The 21319-nt window shown below is 45.9% G+C and overlaps 1 protein-coding gene across 2 annotated transcripts in view; it reads left to right on the top strand.

Annotated features, from left to right (window-relative positions):
- Positions 1-21319, top strand: part of dync2h1 (dynein cytoplasmic 2 heavy chain 1) — a 766235-nt gene that overhangs the window by 304086 nt on the left and 440830 nt on the right. The gene's annotated exons all lie outside the window — the stretch shown is intronic.

Here is a 21319-nt window from a genome sequence, read left to right as displayed (position 1 = left end):
TGACCTCCAACAACCACAACCATGTTCCTTTTGTACAAGGTATGACTCCAACCAGTGGAGAGTTTTCTCCCTGGCATGGCAGGTTCTGGAGAACAAGTTTTCAGTGCTATTGCTGGAATATTGTCAGGGACCATAGCGTTTGCAGTATCCAGTGCCTTCAGCAGTTTCTTAATATCACGTGGAGTGAATTGAGTTGGCTGAAGACTGGCATCTGTGATGCTGGAGACCTCGTGAGGAGGCTGAGCTGGATCATCCACTCTGCACTTCTGGCTGAAGATTGTAGCAAATGCTGCAGCCTTATCTTTAGCACTGATGTGCTGGGCTCCCCCATCATTGAGGATGGGGATATTTGTGGAGCTGCCTCCCCCAGTGACTTGTTTAATTGTCCGCCACCATTCACTCCTGGATGTGGCAGGACTGCAGAACTTAGATCTGATCCATTGGTTGTGGGATCGCTTAGCTCTGTCCATCACTTACTGCTTATGCTCTTTGGCACATCAGGTTGACAGCTCATTTTTAGGTATGCCTGGTGCTGGTCCTGGCATGCCCTCCTGCACTCTTCATTGAACCAGGGTGGATCCCCTGGTTTGATGGTAATGGTAGAGTGGGGGATATGCTGGGTCATGAGAGTGTGGTTGTGTATAATTCTGCTGTTTTGAGTCGCTATATCTATTCAAAATCTATCCCATTTGGCACAGTGGTAGCGCAACACCACACGCTGGAGGGTTTCTTCAATGTGAAGGCAGGACTTCGTCTCTGCAGCATCTGTGCACGCTCATGGACAGATGCATCTGCAGCAGGCAGGTTGGTGAGGATGAGGTCAAGTATGTTTTTCCCTCTTGTTGTTTCCCTCACCACCTGCTGCAGACCCAGTCTAACAGCTATGTCGTTTAGGACTTGGCCAGCTCGGTCAGTAGTGGTGCTACCAAGCCATTCTTCATGATGGAAGTTGAAGTCCCCCACCCAGAGTACGTTCTGCCCCCTTGCCACCTTCTTTGCTTCCTCCAACACTGCTGAGGGAGGGCGGTACATGTTAATCAGCAGGCGGTTTACTTGCCCATGTTTGATCTGATGCCACGAGACTTCATAGGGTCTGGAGTCGATGTTGAGGACCCAGGGCAACTCCCTCCCGACTGTATACCACTGTGCTGTCACCTCTGTCCTTGTTATGATGATGCTTGGTACATTATCTGTAAGATATGATTCTGTGAAGATGACTATGCATGCCAGGCTATTGCTTGACTGGTCTGTGAGACTAGTCTGTCCCTATTTTGGCACTTGCACCCAGATGTTAGTAAGGAGGACTTTGCAGTGTCGACAGTCTCATTGTTGTTTCCGGTGCCCAGGTCGATGCCAGGTGGTCTGTCCAGTTTTTATACCTTTTTCTGGAGACAACTGAGTGGCTTGCTAGGCATTTAAGAGTCAACCACATTACTGTGGGCCTGGGGTCCCTGAAAGAAGGACATTAGTTTTTAACAACAATCGACAATGGTTTCATGGTCATTATTAGACTTTTAATTCCAGATTTTTAATTGAATTCATTTTCCACCACCTGCCGTGGCAGGATTCGATCCTGGGTCCCCAGAGCATTACCCTGGGTCTCTGGATTACTAGTCCAGTGACACACCACTATGATACGCATCCCCATGACTGAGGTAATGAGAGCACAGGGAGAAGTGCTCTTCCCTGAAGCCGTTAGGAGGAAGCCAGACAATCTCATCGAACAGGCGTAGCTTCAAGTTGCTGAGGCAGTCAGCAGCCCAAGTTGTGCTGAGGACCTGGATCCAGTCTGGAAAACATTCAGTGACCTGATGATATCCAGCAAGGTGAGTGTCCTTTAATTTTTAGCTGACTGTCACATTTTCTCAACTCTCTACAATTTTCCTGCACAGCGCCCCTCTGTCTGGCCCATTTTGCCGTGCCACACATTCATTTCGCTTCAGCTTCCTCCTCAAATCTCCATCTCACCAAGTATCCCTTGCATTCCCCTTCAACCTATTGTCCTCTCAGTCTCATTCCTGAGTTAGCCTCCTTGACTATTTACCCTCCATCCTGAACAGTCACTTAAGTCTACATATTCCCAACTCTCTGCCTTTTTTCATGTAGGAAAGAAAAGTCCACAAATCCAGGTAGAGGCAGAGAACCTCAGAGGGAGAGAGGCAGCCGTAGCCCCCCTCACCACGATGTAGGAAGCCCTGGATTTGGAGTGGCTTAAAGACTTGGTGACAGACATCATTAGATATCACACTTAGATAAAAGCAAAATACTGCAGTTGTTAGAAATCTGAAATAAAGACAAAATGCTGGAAAAAACTCAGTAGGTCTGGCAGCATACATGGAGAGAGAAACAGTTTACCTTTCAAGTCTGTATGATTCTTCTTCAGGGCTCTGAAGGACTCGAAACATTAACTCTGTACCTCTCTCCACAGATGCTGTCAGACCTGCTGAGTTTTTGCAGCATTTTATGTTTTAGTTTTAGATATCACTCTGCTGCTTGACACTGCACTGTCACTCATGTTGAATCGGTGTCACCAGTACATTGAATGTTATGATCTGCACTGTTAACTTGGAATGCTATTTCATTTATGTTCAGTAGTAACTCATATCTTTCACCACCCACAGATGCTGCTGGCAGAAGAGATGAGGGAAAGGCCTGAGGAGTCCTTGGTTGCTCCATCACACAACTCCTGTGTACCTTCCTCCACTGCAGATACACACACCTGTGGGTCCAGTGTCTCAGATTGGGTGGCACATGCTGAGGAGTAGGTGTGGGAGACAGGGACAGCAGTGGAAAGTTCCCGACAGAGGGCGCAGGACACTTCAAAGCTCTGCTCAGTTATACGATGAAACTGAGCCTTGTGGCTTCACAAGCCTTGAGGACTTGTAGAACAGCACAGGGGAAATGTGGCTGCATCTGTCTGAACTTCCAGAGGCAGGTGCACCCTTGTACAGAAAATCTCCAGCATGAGTGCCATGCTGAAGCAGCACACGTCCAAATGCAGCAAGACCTGGACAAAATCCAGGCTTGAGCTGACAAGTGTTAAGTAACATTTGTGCCAGGTAATGATCTCCAACAAGAGAGTGCAGCTCCCACAACACTCAAGAAGCTTGACACCGTCCAGGACAAAGCAGCCCACTTGATTGGCACCACATCCACAAATATTCACTCCCTCCACCACTGACGTACAGTAGCAGCAGTGTGTACAATCTACAAGATGCACTGCAGGAATTCACCAAAGCTCCTTCAACAGCACCTTCGAAACCCACGACCATGATCATCTAGAAGGACAAAGGCAGCAGATACATGGGAACATCACCACCTGGAAGTTCCCCTCCAAGTCACTCACCATGCTGGCTTGGAAATATATTGCTGTTTCTTCACTGTCGCTGGGTCAAAATCCAGGAACTCCTTTCCTAACAGCACTGTGGGTGTACCTATGCCACATGGACTGCAGCGGTTCAAGAAGGTAGCTCACCACCACCACCTCAAGGACAACTAGGGATGGGCAATAAATGCTGGCCCAGCCAGCGAAGCCCACACCCCGTGAATGAATAAAAAGAAAAAGAAAAAAATTGTGCTGATGACCACCTCCATTGAAAGCATGGTTAACTTCATGAGGAGTCAGATGCAACAGGCCACATGAGTGAATGCTGACCCACACTAATGGCCTGCGTTCAATGGCTGCCAGTTTACACAATAATGATCAAAGCGTTGTCTTAGTGATTGAACGTCAGACTCACAAGCAGCTAAGCGCTCTCCCTCAGGGAAGTGCAGGTCACCCTTGAGAGGGAAGATGGAGAAAGAGCACACGACACTGGGGGTTTTTCTTAAGGCTTCATGGCCCTTGTCCTTCTCGACTGAAGGAATCGCACATACTGGCTCCTACCCCGATGACTGGGTCTGCACTTGTCTAGATGTATGTGGGGCAGCCTTTGGCGGGGCCCTCATGGGCTCCAAAACCCAGAGGACATCTGCATGGGCATCTCATCTGTCAAAGCAAGGGAATGAACTGCCTACATTTAGTTATGCAGAAACTACAGGGGCAGCACCAGATATAAGTATTGGAAAGTGTATGAGGAAAAGGCCTTAGTTGTACAGGGTGAATCACTTGGATGCTTGTTAAAGTATTAATATTATTTAAATGAATGAGTTCATGTGATCTAACCATTGTCACGGCCTTGACTTTGTTGGATTTCCGCATTGACTCTAGTCAGTTTAATTCTGGTGAATGGCACGAACTGCCTTGATGAGGAGGTAGGCTGTGAATGTGATGATTGGCTGGGTATCTGTAGGGAGGAGGTTTGCTGCTTTTAGAGCAGAGGGGTTGTGGGGGTAGTTTTGCACAGAGGTTGTGATGGGAAAGTTTCACTGCTGCAAGCACACTTCTCAAGTGAAGCAAGCACACATCTCAAGTGAATCATTCCTGGACTAGGGTATTGAAGGCACTTCTGCCAGATCTTCGGCAGCTGGCACCAAAGCTACTTCAGGATTCTCTTCCTCATCCTCCTCCTTCGAAGCTATCAGGTGCTCTCCACCTTTGGCGCACCTCCAAACCTCTTTGCAGTGCCACGTTGTGAAGGGCACAGTAGACTACCAGAATTCTGGAGAGCATTGTTAGGGCTTATTGAAGTGCATTTCCAGATCTATCAACCTCATTTTCAGAAATCCATTGGTTTGCACTATTGTGGCTCTGGTGGGAATATGTCTTCTGCTGTACCTCTGCCTCCCTGGTGGGGTTTTTTTATATCAGGCAGGTCTTGAGTGGGTATCCTTTGTCTCTCAGGAGCCAACCACTGAAGTTGTCTATTCGGGAGAAGAACTGCAGATTTTGAGATGCCTGAAGGCTGAAGAAGATATGGCAGATTCCTAAGTACTTGCTACATGTTTGCATTAACCTGTTGCAGTGGTCACGTATTGGCTGCACATCAAGGGAGTGGAAGCCCTTCTGGTGTGCCTGGCTGTTCTGATGGCACCTTCATTGCCACATGGGTGCAGTCTGTAATCACTGGAACTGTGGAAATGTTGTGAGGGAAGAAAAGCATTTTGGGTTGGACCTGCCTCATTCATCTCAAATTTAATGTAGTTGGAAGCACTCGCAAACAAAGCTTCGGTGATCTGGCAGATTGCTAGATCATGCAGAAGTCAGCAGCTGATCCCTAAAAGGACCCGGAATCAAAAGAATTGAGTTCTGAGGTCACCTTGACAGCCACGGACAGCGGGTGGCCACCTGCTTCTCTTAGGTGGAGGGCTTCTTCCAAGAGGCTGCAGAGGTCTGTGACCACCTGCTGTGAGGGTCTGAGCTCTCAGAGACACTGCTGCACAGAGAAGTTGAGGAAGCTGACCCTTGGCCTAAGCACATTTTGCTGAGGATTGGACATATTCTAATATGTGCTTACAGCATTATGCTAAGAATGCAGAAATGGAATTCCTATTCTTGTGTAAGTTCTTCCTTCTTCTTTCTTCTGTTCCTTCTTAATACCGTGTGCTTTTAAGGCAAACACAAGTCACTGAACAGTGAGGTCTCCTCCAACCACTAGGTGTTAATTGCTAAAACTCTCCACAAACAGACTGGTGCACCCAGTCCAAACTGAGTCTTGTAGACTCCATGTCTGTTCAGATACTCAAGTTCTTGATGTTCAGCTGAAACAAAAGCATAGCAAGTTGATACTGTCCTTCAGGTGCAAAATGGGCACCCAAACAAGCAGTGCACAGCACATGACATGCCAGAATTGCAACACTCACCGTATACGTAAAGGTAGGAAAAAATGTATTCAGACCTGTGCCTGAAATAGCCAATAGACCCTTTGCATATGCAAATAGGAGATCCATCAGCCTTTTGATGCCCCTTTTGTAAAATTGGGATGCTGTAAACACTGTCATTGCTGGTTGAATGTGTTCAGGAAAATATGGTTTTAACTAGTGGTCCTTAAACTCGAGATTAAGAACTGAGTGAATGATGATCTCTGTTCCACCAGGCTAAGTCACACTTCTCAACTCTCACACTCTCAAACCCACCACACATCCACAGTGCCCTCACTGCTAGTTCAAGGGACATCACCATTCACTCTCTCATACGCACCATCATGTACCTCATCCTGTCTATGGGACCACTCACCACCCAGTTTTGCCAGGCAGCCAGTAGGGAGGAATGCCTGAAATCAGGGTCCTCACAGACTTTGAAAACAGAGCTATCCAGCTGGCCGGCGAGGAGGTGGACCATTCCTGTGCTGACGGTGAGGTCAGTGGTGCTCTACCAAGTGAGGATCCTGCAGTGCAACACCCATCAGACAAACATGCCGTGAGTGATGTGTCCTGTTGCACAGGCTGCTGCCATGCACTAATTATCTCTCCTTGCTTTCACAGGCACATCTGCCAAGCAGCTGACGAATCCACCCAGGGCCTGCACTCAAACCTGGAAGAAAGCTCTGAAGAGAAATCTGAAGGCACACTCCTTGAAGTCCTGTCACAGCGCTCACCCTCACCTTCCAGCACAGAGACACACACCTTGGTGGGACCTAGCTTTAGAGTAGCCTTGGGGTCACAATCTGGTGAGCACATCTCACTTTCATATCCACAACAGGCAGTGGCAGGGACTTCCCAGGTGTCTGGCACTCCAGAGGACTGCTGGAGGCCAGAAATTTGCTGAGGATGAGCCTCTGTGTTCAGCTATGTTACAGTTGCTGCAGCTACAAAGGCAAGCTCAGGAACATCAGGAAGGGATATCCGCTGCACTCCTCAGGTTGCAAGGCACGATTGAGCAGTTGGTCTGCCTTCAGGCTGAGGCGATAGTGCTGGCATGCCAATGCACCAAGGGCAACACTGGTAGGACGGTGGCCACCATGGAGACCTTGGTCCAGGGCGTCACTCCTACACTGCTGTGCGGCTGAACTCCATTGCTGATGCCATAGTGTGTACATAAGAGGTGCGGGGCAGCTCGATCTCACTCCAGCTGCCCCTTCTCAAGGAGTCAGCCAGGGAACCTCGGGCACCCATAGGGAGGAGTATCAGCAGGTGCACACCCCAGGATTATCTGCCCAGGTGACTCCGGGAGTGTCCGGCCCACTCTTCCTGTGATCCCAGTAGCTCAGCTCCACCGCTCGAGGAGGGTGTCACTGCCACATACCAGATCCCTGAAAGCAGGCCAGGGCCCTCCAGGTCTCAACCCTCCAGAGGACGCCTGCCAAGGTCATCACAGACAGGGCGTAGCAGTTGTCAGGCTGCCCAAATCTCCGCTGTGGATGTCTGAGGAGCATGAAGATGTAGCGGCAGGGTTAGGAAGGTTAAGAAAACGTAGTTGCACAGCATGGGCATGGGTATTAATCATTTGCACATAATGTTCACTATTGTCAATAAACTCCCAAGAATGTCTCCCTGCCTATGGCCCCTTGTTCTGATGAGTCGTGTTCATGTCGCTCAGATGTGAAACCTTTCTGCACAAGATAAAGGCAAATGTCTCAGTCCAGGGCCTCTTCCCTGTGTTTTGTACAGCCTTTAGTCCAAAGTGATGGTCTGGCCCCACGCTCCCTGGACACATTACTGATGCTTGCACCTCGATGGTGCTTGTTATTGCTGCGAGAATGTTGTGTGCAGGTGTCAGAGTTTTGTCATTATCTCTATGTGCTCTCAGCACCTTTAAGTGGGACTGGCCCCCATCTCTTCAGCATCTGTGATCAGTGATGCTGTGCTCCTGAAGGGGTCAGGTGCTGAAGGCACACAAAGGATCAGATGCTTTTAAAGCTTCGTGGCTGCGTCTCTATGATATGACCCTGATCACAGAGCGCAAGCGAGCTGCCCTTGGCCAGACAGGAGTCTGACATTCTCAGAGGCTATGTGAAGATCTGTGGAGTCTCCTCATTGCATGTCGTCATCATCCTCCTGCAATCGATCGACTATTGGGGCCTCCACTGCGTCTTCATGACAGGAGCATTATCACAGAGAGTATGTGCATAGCAATAAGCCAGACTGGAGTCAAACATTCATAAATGCAATCTTCTCACTGTGTGTCGTTATCATTCTGCACAAATCTAGCAGCTGTGAGGGCCTCCTGAGCACACCTGCCTCATCTAGCAAGTGCGAAGGCCTCATCGCTGTCATCGCCGCCTTTGAGGACCTCCTCACCCTCATCACAGTCGACATCCTCCTAATCAGAGGAGACCTCCAGCTCCTGCATCTCCTCCTCAGCCAGCTTCTCTCCCTGTTGCAGTGCCAGGTTGTAAAGGGTGCAGCAGGTGATGACGATGTGTGACATCCTCTGTGGACTATTTTGCAGGGCTCCACCAGACTGTTCCAGGCGCCAGAACCTCATTTTCAGTATCCCGATGGTTTGCTCCACCAAGTTGAGAGTTGTAGCATGAACCTCATTATACCTTTGCTTTGCTGCAGTCTGAGGCCGCCGCACGGGTGTCATCAGCCACGTCCTCTGTGGGTAGCCCTCCTCCCCGAGGAGCCTCTATGGACCTCTAGAAGACGTCAGGGATCTGTGACCAACTAAATTGTGCACTCTCCCTGGAAAGTATGCGCAGACCTGCAGGATGCATTTGGGGTGGTCACATACCAGCTGCACATTCAGCAAACAGAATCCCTTCTGGTCGACATAGTTGACCCCTTGTTGTGTTGGAGATCTGAGCGCTGCGTCTGTGCAGTCGATCACATCCTGTACCGATGGGAAACCTGAGACTTGGGCAAATCCAATCGCTCTTGTACCCTGGATCTCTTGGTCCTGGGTGAAATGCACAAAGTTGTGTGCCCTCATGAAGATGGCATCCATGACCTCATGGATGCATTTGTTGGTGGAGGCTTGTGATATCCCACAGAGGTCATCCGAGGAGCCCTGAAAGAAGCCGATAGCGTAGAAATTGAGTGCCCCTGTCACTTTCATGGCCACTGGCAGTAGATGCCCTCCATTTCCACGTGGCGCCAAATCCTTCAGTAGCTGGCAGATGTGACTGACCAGTTCCCTACACATGCACAGTCTTCGGTGACACTGGTTGACGGTCATCTTCAGGAATAAAAGGCAGCATCTATAGACCCTGGGTCTAGCTAGGCGATGACCAACGATGGCTTTTCGGCAGTGTATGTGGGGGCCCCAGCCGCCCCTTCTTACAGAGGGCGCTGCTCCTTCTCTGCGCAGCCGGGTCCTCAGTCACACTCTTCTCTGCCATCTCAACTCTCTGTACATTACGAGGCATACAGCTAGTTCACCAGGCTCCATGACCCTGATATACTCCTCCTGCAGGATGAAAGAGAGAGACACGTGGGTTAGCATGGGTGTACTAAGAACGTCTCTTGGTTAAGCCTGAAGGCTCCTTTTCACATCCCGGAGAGTACTGGCCACCACTTGAATGACCAGAGATTAGTGAGCTGAATGGCAGCCCGAACCCCCATCTTCCTCCGCCCCACCCCACCTGAACGATTGGTGGCAGCTTTGCCCATTGGACTGCATGCTGTGCTCTCAGCTCAGGCACAGGTATTCTCCTAACCCACACTGCAAAGTTGCACTGTTAGCTTGAACCATGGGGGAGACAGATCCAAACCAGGATGATTACATTACAAGGGGCTGTGAGCGACTCCACCAGTAGCTGCTTCATGACCAGCTTTAGCAAGAAGATTATACAACATGCACAGTTGTCCAACTTTTCTGCAGTGCTGTAAGAAGCTCATTAGTTTGCAGTCTGTGCCTGAGGGGTGGAAAGCTCTGGGGCACTTGATGGCACTTTGCCTCTGCATTGCTTGAGCGGGTAGAGAAGCTAGAGGCCCGACTCCAATCATATTAATGCAGCTGAGCCTGAAATGTCTGTGCTGCAGAGGAATGGTCACTTTATACAAGATGCCCCAATGCGTGGCCGCTTCCCTTACCCACTGACTGCCACCCCACATGTGCTTGAGCACTACCTTCAACCACAGGGCAGCCTTTCCACCCCCACCCCCACCCCCCCCGCCCAACAAAGTCACCTCAACCACAGGGCAGCCTTTGTCCCCCACCCCCCAATGCATCTCAACAGGCGCCCCTCACAAGTGCTCCACAAAGTTACTGTGCACTCACCTTCGAGTTCCCCTCAAAGTGCAGCCTGCTAAGTGCACACCTTTTATATGCTGTTGTGAAACATGTCGGCGCGCAATCACGCCGATCTGGGCAGATGGGGTGGGGGGTGAATGAGTCCGGCGGGCTAGCCTTATAATGATATGCAGATGTAATACAATGAGGTTCCCAATGTCCGATGGCGGGAAACGTGGCCCGCCATTGATGGGCTGAGTGGACGACTGTAAACTGGTTTCATGATGTTGTGAAACTGATTTTTGGCCTTCTCGCCATATTTGCCGCTCACGCCATTGAACAAGCCCGATGCCAGCGGGCACGGACAATTCCATCCCTTGTAATTTTGTACTGAAATAAACAAAATGATAAAAGTCTAAACAATTCAACATTTGCATTCTGCATCATTTAAGGAAAATTGTCTTTCCATCTCATGAGTCTCCGTAGTGTCCTTAATCTTTTTTCAGCTTAAACTTAAAGTTCAACACTTAAATATCATTGTACATTTAACACTTGTTTGATATAAATGTGTAAATTTATTTTAAATGTAAAATATTCCCTTTGAAGGATGTTTCCCAACATGATTCTTCCTTCACCTGATACGATGGTGATCACTCCTGCATAACCATTTTCACTATTGCTCTAAAATTAAAAAGATGAAGTATTATTTGAGTGACATACATGTGTTGCAAAATGCCTGATTTCATGATTCACATGTGTTGGTAGTAAAACTTTTTGTTTGTGGATTGAAATTTTTATATGTAATGGATGCACCTGGTGAGAAGCTGATAAACAAACCTAAGTAATTGCAATTCAAAAGGTGGTCTATATTTCTTTAATAGGTCAGAGTAGGAAGCAGGAAAACAATAAACAATAGGTGGTCCTCTCTTAACTGTGTAAGGGAGACAGTGGCTGGGATTTCCTGGCCCTGTCCATGGCGGAACCCGTCACGAGTGGGACAGATAATTTGGCAGACTAGCAAAAAGTCAGTTGACGCTTGGCGGGAATTTTCGGTGGGACTGAAGTCCCAGCCAGTAAGTCTGGTAAAATTGCAGTTGGCTATCAGAGCTATAAACTATTCATGTAATTTCCCCAGATCAAAGCAAGGTTGGAAAGCAACTGGTAAACAATTGAAGGTGTTAAAGTATCCATATACTTCTTAAATCAAAGGACAGGTTTGGGAATTGGAGATGATTAGTTTGAATCTCTTGTCTGGGTGTGCCACATTGCCATGGGAATAGATTACAGGGAGGTATTTTTGTTTTGGTTTTGGGTTTAGCTGTCTAATTTCTCACAGAAGTAGTCATTTGTAGTCTAGCAGCTTTGAGACAAGCAAAGAAATAAATCTTCCAAGAGCTGTAGACCAGAAGCTGAGGGCTATCAGAAAGCAAGGGCTTTGTTTCATTTTTAAGTCACTGAGTAAGAAAGCAGTGAGGCTCATGCTTGAGCTGGAGAGTCCACAATGAGAGGTCCTTAAGGAGAGTTGCAGTGTTGTCTAACTGGATGCTAACGGAAGGACCCTAAGACATCTCCTACCTCGGAGAATAGCAGCAACTCCAAGGAGAATCAAAGTGAATTCCTGAGAGCTGGTTGGTCCCAGGAGAAGTGAAGGAATCCTTAGGATCTGTCAAGCAGGTTTGCCCAACCTGTTGCTCACGGGCCAGAATCCAGCCCAACCTGCCTCTCTATTTGGTCTATGGACTCGCTGTTCAAAATAAAGGTAAGTGGAAGTGACATCTGCAAGAGGCTGCTCCTCCAATAAAAGGCCGTATCTCTCAAGTTTGCTGCTAATAGGATTACCAGTGGCGGAGTGGGCCAGGGAGGCCATGCGGAACAACTATCGCAGCAACAGTGCCTGCCTGGCCCCCAAAGACAGCTGGAGTCTCAGACTGTGCGGAATGAGGAAACACATCTTAGCACCTGTACAGCCGTCCAGAATTTCTCCTTGGTGGTAAAGTATCCAAACTTATCGGGCCTGGGCAGTGAGTGAGTGAACCCTGAGACTGGGAGTGAGCCAGACACACACACACACCCTTCTCCTCCCTCAAAAATGTATCCACAAAACAGGCTGGGAGAGGAGGAAAATGTAGGCCGAAAGGCAACCTGCTTCTGACCCCCACTTTTGTATGAATTCCAAGACCAACTCGGAGTATGCGCCACCAGGGACAAATGCAAGGTCAGTATTAGTTAAGCCCAACTCCTTAGCTCGGCCCCAATCCCCATGCCCTTCTGTCCTCATCAGGACTTGGGGCCTTGTCTGTTTCTCTCTATCTATCTCCACTACTTAAGAGAAAAGGCAAAACACGTGTTATATGTTAGCTCTGATGCTTGGCACTTTTTAGTGGTCGTTTTTGTTAATTTTTTCTTAAATTATCAATTCATTACTTTGACATTGATATTTTTGAAATTCATGTTTAATGTTGTGTTGAACCTTATCTTTCTGAAATTTGCTCACTGGCCTCTTGAGTGAGAAAAACATTGAAATATGGCCACTCACACAAAAAGATTGGACATCTCTGCTGTAAAGTATAAGAGAACTCTTGGGTGGAAACATCAGTAGAACGGGGAGTGTTCTGTTGAGATTTTCAGGCTTAAAGGATAAGTATTTACAAAATATAGGGCAGCACCTTCCAGGCGGGGGGGGGGGGGGGGGGGGGCCTGCACGCTGACGGGTGATGCCGGGCGTGTGTCCCGATGTCACTCCGCGTCATTTAGATTTCCAGTTTGGCGGACACACAGCCGAATCGGCTGCGCACCTGCCAAACTGTCAAAGGCCTGTTAAGGCCATTTAAAAAGTAATTAAAATGATTCATGGACCTGCCTGCCCGACCTTAAGGTTGGTGGGCAGGCGAAGAGCCCAGGCGACCTTCAGAAAAAACATGAAACTTCATCCACGGGCTGGGTGAGGTTTCATGAGGATATTAACATTTTTATAAAATATCTAAATAAAAGAAATTGACATGTCCCAGTTCATGTGACAGTGTCACATGAGGGGACATGTCAGGAAAATTTTTCCTAGCCTTCAAAAAATTGCCATAACTTCCACCGATCTCCCTGAGGCAGCACTTTGCCTCAGGGAGATCTGTGCGCTCTTTCGCGTGCATGCACGAAAGAGCGCACTCCCGGCTCAAGGAATCCACCCCCCTGCCACCCGCCTGCACTGGGAGCACACAGTGCTTCAGAGCGGATGTCACGCTGGGTGGGCCTTAATTGGCTCGCCCATGTAAGATAGTGGGCTGCCCCTGATTGGGGGCGCTGATCGGGAACCTGCCCGCCCGCGCCTGCTCCTGCACATTCCCCCCAACGGGATGAAAATGTTGCCCACAGTATTAAGTTAGTAGTACTTGCTTTCTTTAACTCTTGTGCGGTAAAGGTTTCTCATTTAAAACACAAAATCTTGTAGCATAATTCTTTCAGTTAATCATTCAGCATTCAATTTTCTTTTTAAAAGTTAATGGCCTCCCTCATTGCCAGCTTTCCTCTGAAATGACAGAAAACCTTGCTTTCATATAGAAACTAACATAATGTCTGTGAAATGACAAGTGACTCAAAATTTGAATCAAGTCACTGATATATTTTGGATGTTTTGTAATTTTCCACTGACAGGTCTTGGAAATAAAATAAGTTACTGCCAAATGTTATGTATTTAAATTCTGGTGTATTCAAAGCAGGGCTTTGAGAATTGAAGATGCTAGTAAGGTTAGCTTTGATGTTATTTCCTCATCAACTAAACAGTAAGTAAGCAATTTGTTAGCTTACCTCAGTAATTGAAGTCAAGTTGTTGAAACTATTGCTGTTAAGGTAATCACGCAGGAAAGGCTGTGTTGAAGTTGGAATGCAGGAGAAAGTAATGGGAAATAATTTTATTCAAGTCAAGCCAGATAACGTGAGGAAGTGTAGAGTTTTAATTACTTTATATTGTGATGCACAGTCATACTGACTTAATTCAATGAGACTGATCATAACTAGTGTTCTGAATACTCAGTTATTGTAAAATAAAGCAGCTTATCGATTCGTACCAAGTCTCTTGTCTCAGCGTTAGTTTGATTTGTCTTTGGAAAAATTTAATGAACATATATGTGAAGGACAGAAATATCTGGTTCAGGTCACAGGGGCATGATTACACACCTGGGTTATGCTAATGTATGAGTAAATATATGGCAATGTGAATCAAGCTCCAGAAGAGTAAGAGGTTCAGACCAAATATGGGAATTACTAACTCCACTGACCTCAAGAAGGTATCTGTAGTAGTTACTCGACTATTCGTGGTCCTCCTCCTCCTCCTTCAGGCATCATGCCCTTAAAGTGCATTGGCAACCATGGACTTCCATTGGATTGATCCATGATAATGCTTGGTAAAGTGTTGCAGTGATTTGCCATTGCCTTCTGCAGTACGGTTGACCAAGAAACTCTCACGCTCTTACCGCCTGTCGTCAGGTGTATTGGAAGATTTACAGACTGATATTCAACCTGTTTGATCATATTATGAACACATTTTCTGTAGCCATCGAACCCCAGAGTGGGACTCGAACAGCTTCTGGCCCAGAAGTAGGGGTGCTACTACTGTGCTACAAGATTCCGCTATTTGTGGCAGCAGCCATATAAAATGAATAGACATTTAAATGCAGCATTTATTACAGTGACACTGTGAACTCGCATTCTGTACCTTTCTCTAGTTTCTTTCCTGTCTCCCCTTGTGACCTTTCTGATCTCATGTTGTCTATGTGACCCACCTCTGTTCCCCTGACTCTATTGCCACTAAACTGCTGCCAACCCAGCTTTCCTTCCTGGATCCATATTAGCTAATACTGTTAATGGTTCTCTCTCTTAAGGTACTGTCCCATTCTCCTTTTTAAATCTGCTGTCATCATTCCTCTCCTCAACAAAACAGCACTTGACCATACCATCCTTGCAACCTCCTGTCCTATCTCCAATCTCCCTTACCTCTCTAAAATCCTCGAATAGTCATAGAGGTCTACAGCGCAGAAAAAGGCCCTTCGGCCTATCAAGTCTGCGCCGGTCAAACAAGTACCTAACTATTCAAATCCCATTTTCCAGCACTAGGCCCATAGCCTTGTATGCCATGGCATCGCAAGTGCACATCCAAATACTACTTAAATGTTATGAGGGTTTCTGCCTCTACCACCCTTTCAGGCAGTGAGTTCCAGATTCAGGTATTTTTGTTTTTGTTTTGGAGTTCCAGATTCTCACCACCCTCTGGATGAAAAAATTCTTACTTACATCCCCTCTGAACCTCCTGCCCCTTACCTTAAATATATTGCCCCTGGCTATTGACCCCTCCACCAAGGGGAAATGTTCCTTCCTGTCTACGCTATCTATGTCCCTCATAATTTTATACACCTCAATCATGTCTCCTCTGCTCCAGGGAAAATAACCCCAGTTTATCCAATTTCTTTTCATAACTAAAACTCTCCAGCCCAGGCAACATCCTGGTAAATCTCCTCAGCACTCTCTCTAGTGCAATCACATCCTTCCTATAATGCGGATTCCAGAACTACACACAATACTCTAGGTGTGGCCTAACCAGCGTTTTATACAGTTCCAGCATAACCTCCCTGCTCTTATATTCTAGGCCTTGGCTAATAAAGGCAAGTATCCCATATGCCTTCTTAACCACCTTACCTCCCTGTCCCGCTACCTTAAGGGACTGATGGACATGCACACCAAGGCCCCTCTGATCCTCGGTACTTCCCAGGGTCCTACCATTTATTGTGTATTCCCATGTCTTGTTTGTCCTGCCCAAGTGCATCACCTCACACTTATCTAGATTAAATTCCATTTGCCACTGATCAGCCCATCTGACCAGCCTGTCTATATTCTCCTGTAATCTAAGGCTATCCTCCTCACTTTACGACCCCACCAATTTTTGTGTTGCCCGTGAACTTACTGATCAACCTTCCTACATTCAAGTCTAAATCGTTTATATATACCACAAACAGTAAGGGATCCAATACCGATCCCTGTGGAACCCCAGTGGACACAGGCATCCAGTCACAAAAACACCCCTCGACCATAACCCTCTGCTTCTTGGCACTCAGCCAATTCTGGATCCAATTTGCCAACATGCCTTGGATCCCATGGGCTCTTACCTTCTTTATCAGTCTCCCATGCGGGACCTTATCAAAAGCCTTCCTGAAGTCCAAGTAGACTACGTCAAATGCATTGCCCTCATCTACACGTCTGGTTACCTCTTCGAAAAATTCAGTCAAATTGGTCAGACATGACCTCCCCTTAACAAAACCACACTGACTGCCCTTGATTAATCCCTGCCTCTCCAAGTGTAGATTAATTCTGTCCCTCAGAATTGCTTCCAATAGTTTCCCCACCACTGAGGTTAGACTGACTGGCCTGTAGTTCCCTGGTTTATCCCTTCCTCCCTTCTTGAATAATGGTACCACATTGGCTGTCCTCCAGTCCTCTGGTACCTCTCCTGTGGCCAGAGAGGTATTGAAAATTATTGCCAGTGCCTCCACTATCTCCTCCCTTGCCTCACTCAACAGCCTGGAATATGTTTTCATCCGGGCCTGGAGATTTATCTACTTTTAAGCCTGCCTGACCACTTAGAACCTCCTCCTTTTCTATGCTAATTTCTTTAATTATATCACAGTCCTGCTGCCTGATTTCCATATCCACGTCGTCCCTCTCACTTATGAACACCAATACAAAGTATTCATTAAGAACCCTACCTACATCTTCCGGCTCCACACACAAATTACTACTATAGTCCCTATTGGGCTCTACTCTTTCCCTAGTTGTCCTCTTGCTCTTGATGTACTTGTAAAATAACTTTGGATTTTCCTTTTATTTTACCTGCCAATGTTTTTTCATGCCCCCTTTTTGCTCTCCTAATTTCCTTTTTAAGTTCCCCCCCTCACATTCTATACTCCTCCAGGGCTTCCGCTGTTTTGAGCCGTCAGCACCTGCCATAAAACTCCCTTTTTCTCTTTATCCAATCCTGTATCTCTCTCGACATTCAAGGTTCCCTGGATTTGTTGGTCCCACCCTTTGTCTTTACTGGAATATATTGTCCCTGTACTCTCCCTGTTTCCTTCTTGAATGAGCCCCACTGCTCTGACACAGATTTACCTAAAAGTAGCTTCTCCAAGTCCACTCTGGCCAAATCATATCTGATCTTATTAAAATCAGCCTTCCCCCAATTTAGAACTCTGATTTCTGGCCCATCCTTGTCCTTTTCCATAACAACCTTGAATCTAACGGAGTTATGATCACTATCTGCAAAATGTTCCCCCATTGATATCTCTACCACTTTCCTGGCTTCATTCCCTAAAATTAATTCCAGGACCGCCCCCTCTCTTGTAGGACCTTCTATGTCCTGGCTTAAAAAGCTCTGCTGATTGCATATTAAGGATTCCGCTCCCTCTAAACCTATCACACTATGACTAATCCAGTTAATGTTGGGGAAGTTGAAAACCCCCACTATTACTACCCCATTATTTTTACACTTCTCTGAAATTTGCCTACATATCTGCTCTTCCAATTCTCTCTGACTGTTTGGGGGCCTGTCGAATGTGCTGTCGTTTCTTAAATCTCTGTCCATCTTTCCCCGAACTCCATGTTTGAATCCTTTCAATTTGGTTTCTACCCCTGCCATTATACCAAGACTGCTCTTCTCAAAGTTACAAATGGCATCCTATCTGACTCTGGCAAAGGTAAAAATCCCTCATCCTTCTTGACTAGTCTGCAGCCTTTAACATGATTGACTATGTTATCCTGTCCCAACTCCTCTCCAACATCACCCAGTTGGCTGGGACTACACTCACCTTGTTCCATTCATATCCATCTGATTGTAGCCACATGCAATGTTTTCTCTTTCTGCTCCTGCACTGTTACCTCTGGTATTTCCCAAGGATCTATTCTTGGCCACCTCCTATTTCTCATCTATATAATGCCCCATTAGCAATATTATCTGAAAGCACAGCATTAGTTTTCATATGTATGCTACTGACACCCAGCTGTACCTCTCCTGACTCCTCACTGTTGTTAAATGATCAGACTGCTTATCTGACATCCAGTACTGCATGCCCTTTTTTGTGCCAAGTCTTGTTCACCCATCACCCCTGTGCTTGTTAACCTACATAGGCACCTAGCCAAGAACGTGTTGATTGTAAAGTTTTCAAGCCCTCACATTGCCTAACTCCTCCTTATCTCTGCAATCTCCTCCAGCCCCACAGTCCTTTGGGATACCTGTGCTCCTCTAATTCTGTCCTCTTGAGCATCCCCAATTGTAATTGCTCCACTTTTGGTAACCATGCTTTTAGCTGCCTAGGCCTTCAGCTCTGAAATACCCTTCCGAGTCATCTCTGTCTAGCTTTCTTTCATTAAAACTTTCCTAAAAAGCCACCTCTTTCACCAAACTTTTGTCCATCTTGATTAATATCTCCTTATGTGGCTTGGTGTCATACTTTTTATCATGCCTCTGTTAAGTGTCTTGGGACATTTAATTACGTTAAGAGTACTATATATTCAAACTGATGTTGTTATCATCATTGAATCCCCCACTATCTCTATGCTGGGGGTCATAATTGACCAGAAATTTAACTGTACCAGCCACATAAATACTGTGGCTACAAGACCTTGTCAAGAAATTTCATTTTCTCCAGACAGTGACTTGTCTTCCGACTCCACAAAAACTTTTCACAACCTAGAAGTCACAAACCAGTAGGGGGATAGAATACTCTTTCCTTGCCTGTATGAGTGCAGCTCCATCAACATTCAAAAAAGCTCAACACCATCCGGAACAAAGTATCCATTTGATTGGCACCTCCCCCACCATCTTAAAAATTCACTCCTCCACCTTGACAATGTGGCTGCAGAGTGCACCATACAAGATGCAATGCAGCAACTCACCAAGATGTCTTCAACAGCTCCTTCCGAACTTGCAACTGTACCACCTAACAGGACAAGGTCCACAGACACAGGAATATCGCCACCTCCAAGTTTGCCTCCAAGCCACATACAATCCTGACCTGAAAATATATCACTGCTCCTTCAACGTTATTGAATCAAAATCATGGAACTTTCTATCTCGCAGCACTGTGGGAATACATTCACTATAAGGACTAGAGGAGTCAAAAGAAGGGCACCTTTTAAAGGGCAGTTAAGGATACCATCAATACCCATATCCTGTGAATAAGTAACAAAAAATAAACACAATGCCAGAAAACAATCGAATCAGTGGCATCTAAAAAAGGTACAAATTAATCAGATAAGCTGGAACTGTTTTGTTAGCTAATACATTAGAACCCTGTGCAGTTGTGAAAATTACTAATTAGGATTGGTATCAGCATAGATTTTTGTTTAAATAAATCTCAATTTTAATAAATTTAACAGATTTAAAATGTACCTTTTAAAGTTCATTTGAAGACAAAGAGGTTGGCTTGGGCTGTATAATAGGCTGGATGCATGCACACATTTTTGACTGGAAGTCTGAAACCCACATATTGGGAAGGACAAATGGGGTATCCTTAACCTATTACAGAAGCAGCTGTTACTCCCTTCACATATGGAAATATGAAGCCTAAAGCCTGCTTCAGGCCTCCACTGCAACACTGGTTTACCCTGAAGCCAGGCTCTGGGAAAATTGATCCTAAACATTGCCTATATTTAAAAAAAAGTTTAAAGACAGTCACCATCCAAATCACTGATGGTTCCAGTCCCATGATCCCAGGCCCTGACTTTGACCTCTGATCTCCCCCTCTCATTCCCCATCAGGAGTTACCATTTTAAAGTCATACATTCTGTCCAATTTTACAGTTTTATTATTAATCCTTATTTCCATTTTATAATGAAAACTGTCTATATAAACGTGTGCTGTAATTACATTATTCCTACAATGCTGGTACTACAGTGTGACAAGTTTACAAGATAATTACAGATCAAGGCCAGTCATCTCATGTTAGTTTATTAATCCAGGAGCATCCTACAATTCTCTTGTTGTAACATATAATTGTTTTTTAAGGCTTTAGCCTCTATTGCAAATGTTGATCATTCTCTTCTTAAAAGAAAGCCTCCTGATGTTAGTCCTAAAGTTAACTTTAGTTTGAACATACGTCTTGCCTTATTCCCACAATTCAATTTAAATTACATTTGCATATTATTTACTATTTTAAACACCTCATGACCACCTTTTAAGGCACCACTTTTCCAGGCCGAAATGCCCATCTCTCTAGTTTTTCTTCATATCTCAAGGGGATCAGCCCACGAAAGCTCACCTGAAGGATATATACATCAGGAATTTAGATGCACAGATCAGAGGTCTCGGCAGAGTTTTTTTGTCCCATTATTAACCTGTGCATCCAAATTCCCTGTGGGAAAATCCTTGCATGGGGAATGGGGTTGGAGGGGGGGAGGGGTGGGGGGGGCAGCTTTGCAAAATTATTACTTTTAACTGTAGCATTGGTGTGAAGCAAAATATTTTTCAACAAACCTAAAATTGAGTAATGTTACCCTAAGCTTCTAGACAATTTGTGACTCAGTAAATACAGTTTACATGTAGGATAAATATGCTTTTTTGTCTAGGATAGGAGTATGTTTACAAATTGTGAATTTAACTACCTCCAATGCTATGTAACTTCACTGAAGCCTCATGCATGCTTTTGTCACCTCTGGACTGCACCTCATCAATGCTTTCTTGATCAGCCTCCTGAGCTTCATCCTATATAAACTCTTAACTCATTCAGCACCATGCCATGTGCACCTGGTATTAAGTGCTCCTTCACCTTTCGCCCTGTTGTTGATCTTCGTTGGATCTCTGGACCCAGTGCATTTACTTCATTGTTTAGGAATCATTTTATGCCCTCCTCTAACCCAAAAAGACACAACCTGCACACTTTGCTCTTCTGATTTTGGTTAACTATATATCCAGTACTTCTCCATGCTGCACCATCAGTGGTAGAACCTTCAGCCATCATGCCCTCTCAGTCCAAAATTATCTTTGTTTTAAGCTCTTGGCATTCTGACATCTTTTGATATCTATCTATAGTGCCTTTCTCAATACCTGCTTCTTGAACCATTCCTTGGCCATTTCCCCAGTGAAGTGCTTTGGGTCATTTCTCTACTTTAAAGGTATATCAAAGTGCATTATTAAAAGTGGCATCCATACAGTGCATTGAGCTATTTAAATATTTGCTAACTTCCCAACGGTCTGCAATTTCAGATTGCCAAAATAGATATCACATTTTTCATTGCAAGTGGCAGACAAGGATCAGGTTTGATTTTCTATAAAATTCTAGTGATGTCTTAAGT

This window comes from Cetorhinus maximus, chromosome 7, assembly GCF_964194155.1.
Source record: "Cetorhinus maximus chromosome 7, sCetMax3.hap1.1, whole genome shotgun sequence".
NCBI lineage: Eukaryota > Metazoa > Chordata > Chondrichthyes > Lamniformes > Cetorhinidae > Cetorhinus > Cetorhinus maximus.
Note: the sequence above shows the minus strand (reverse complement) of the source record. Positions and strands in the feature narration are given on the sequence as shown.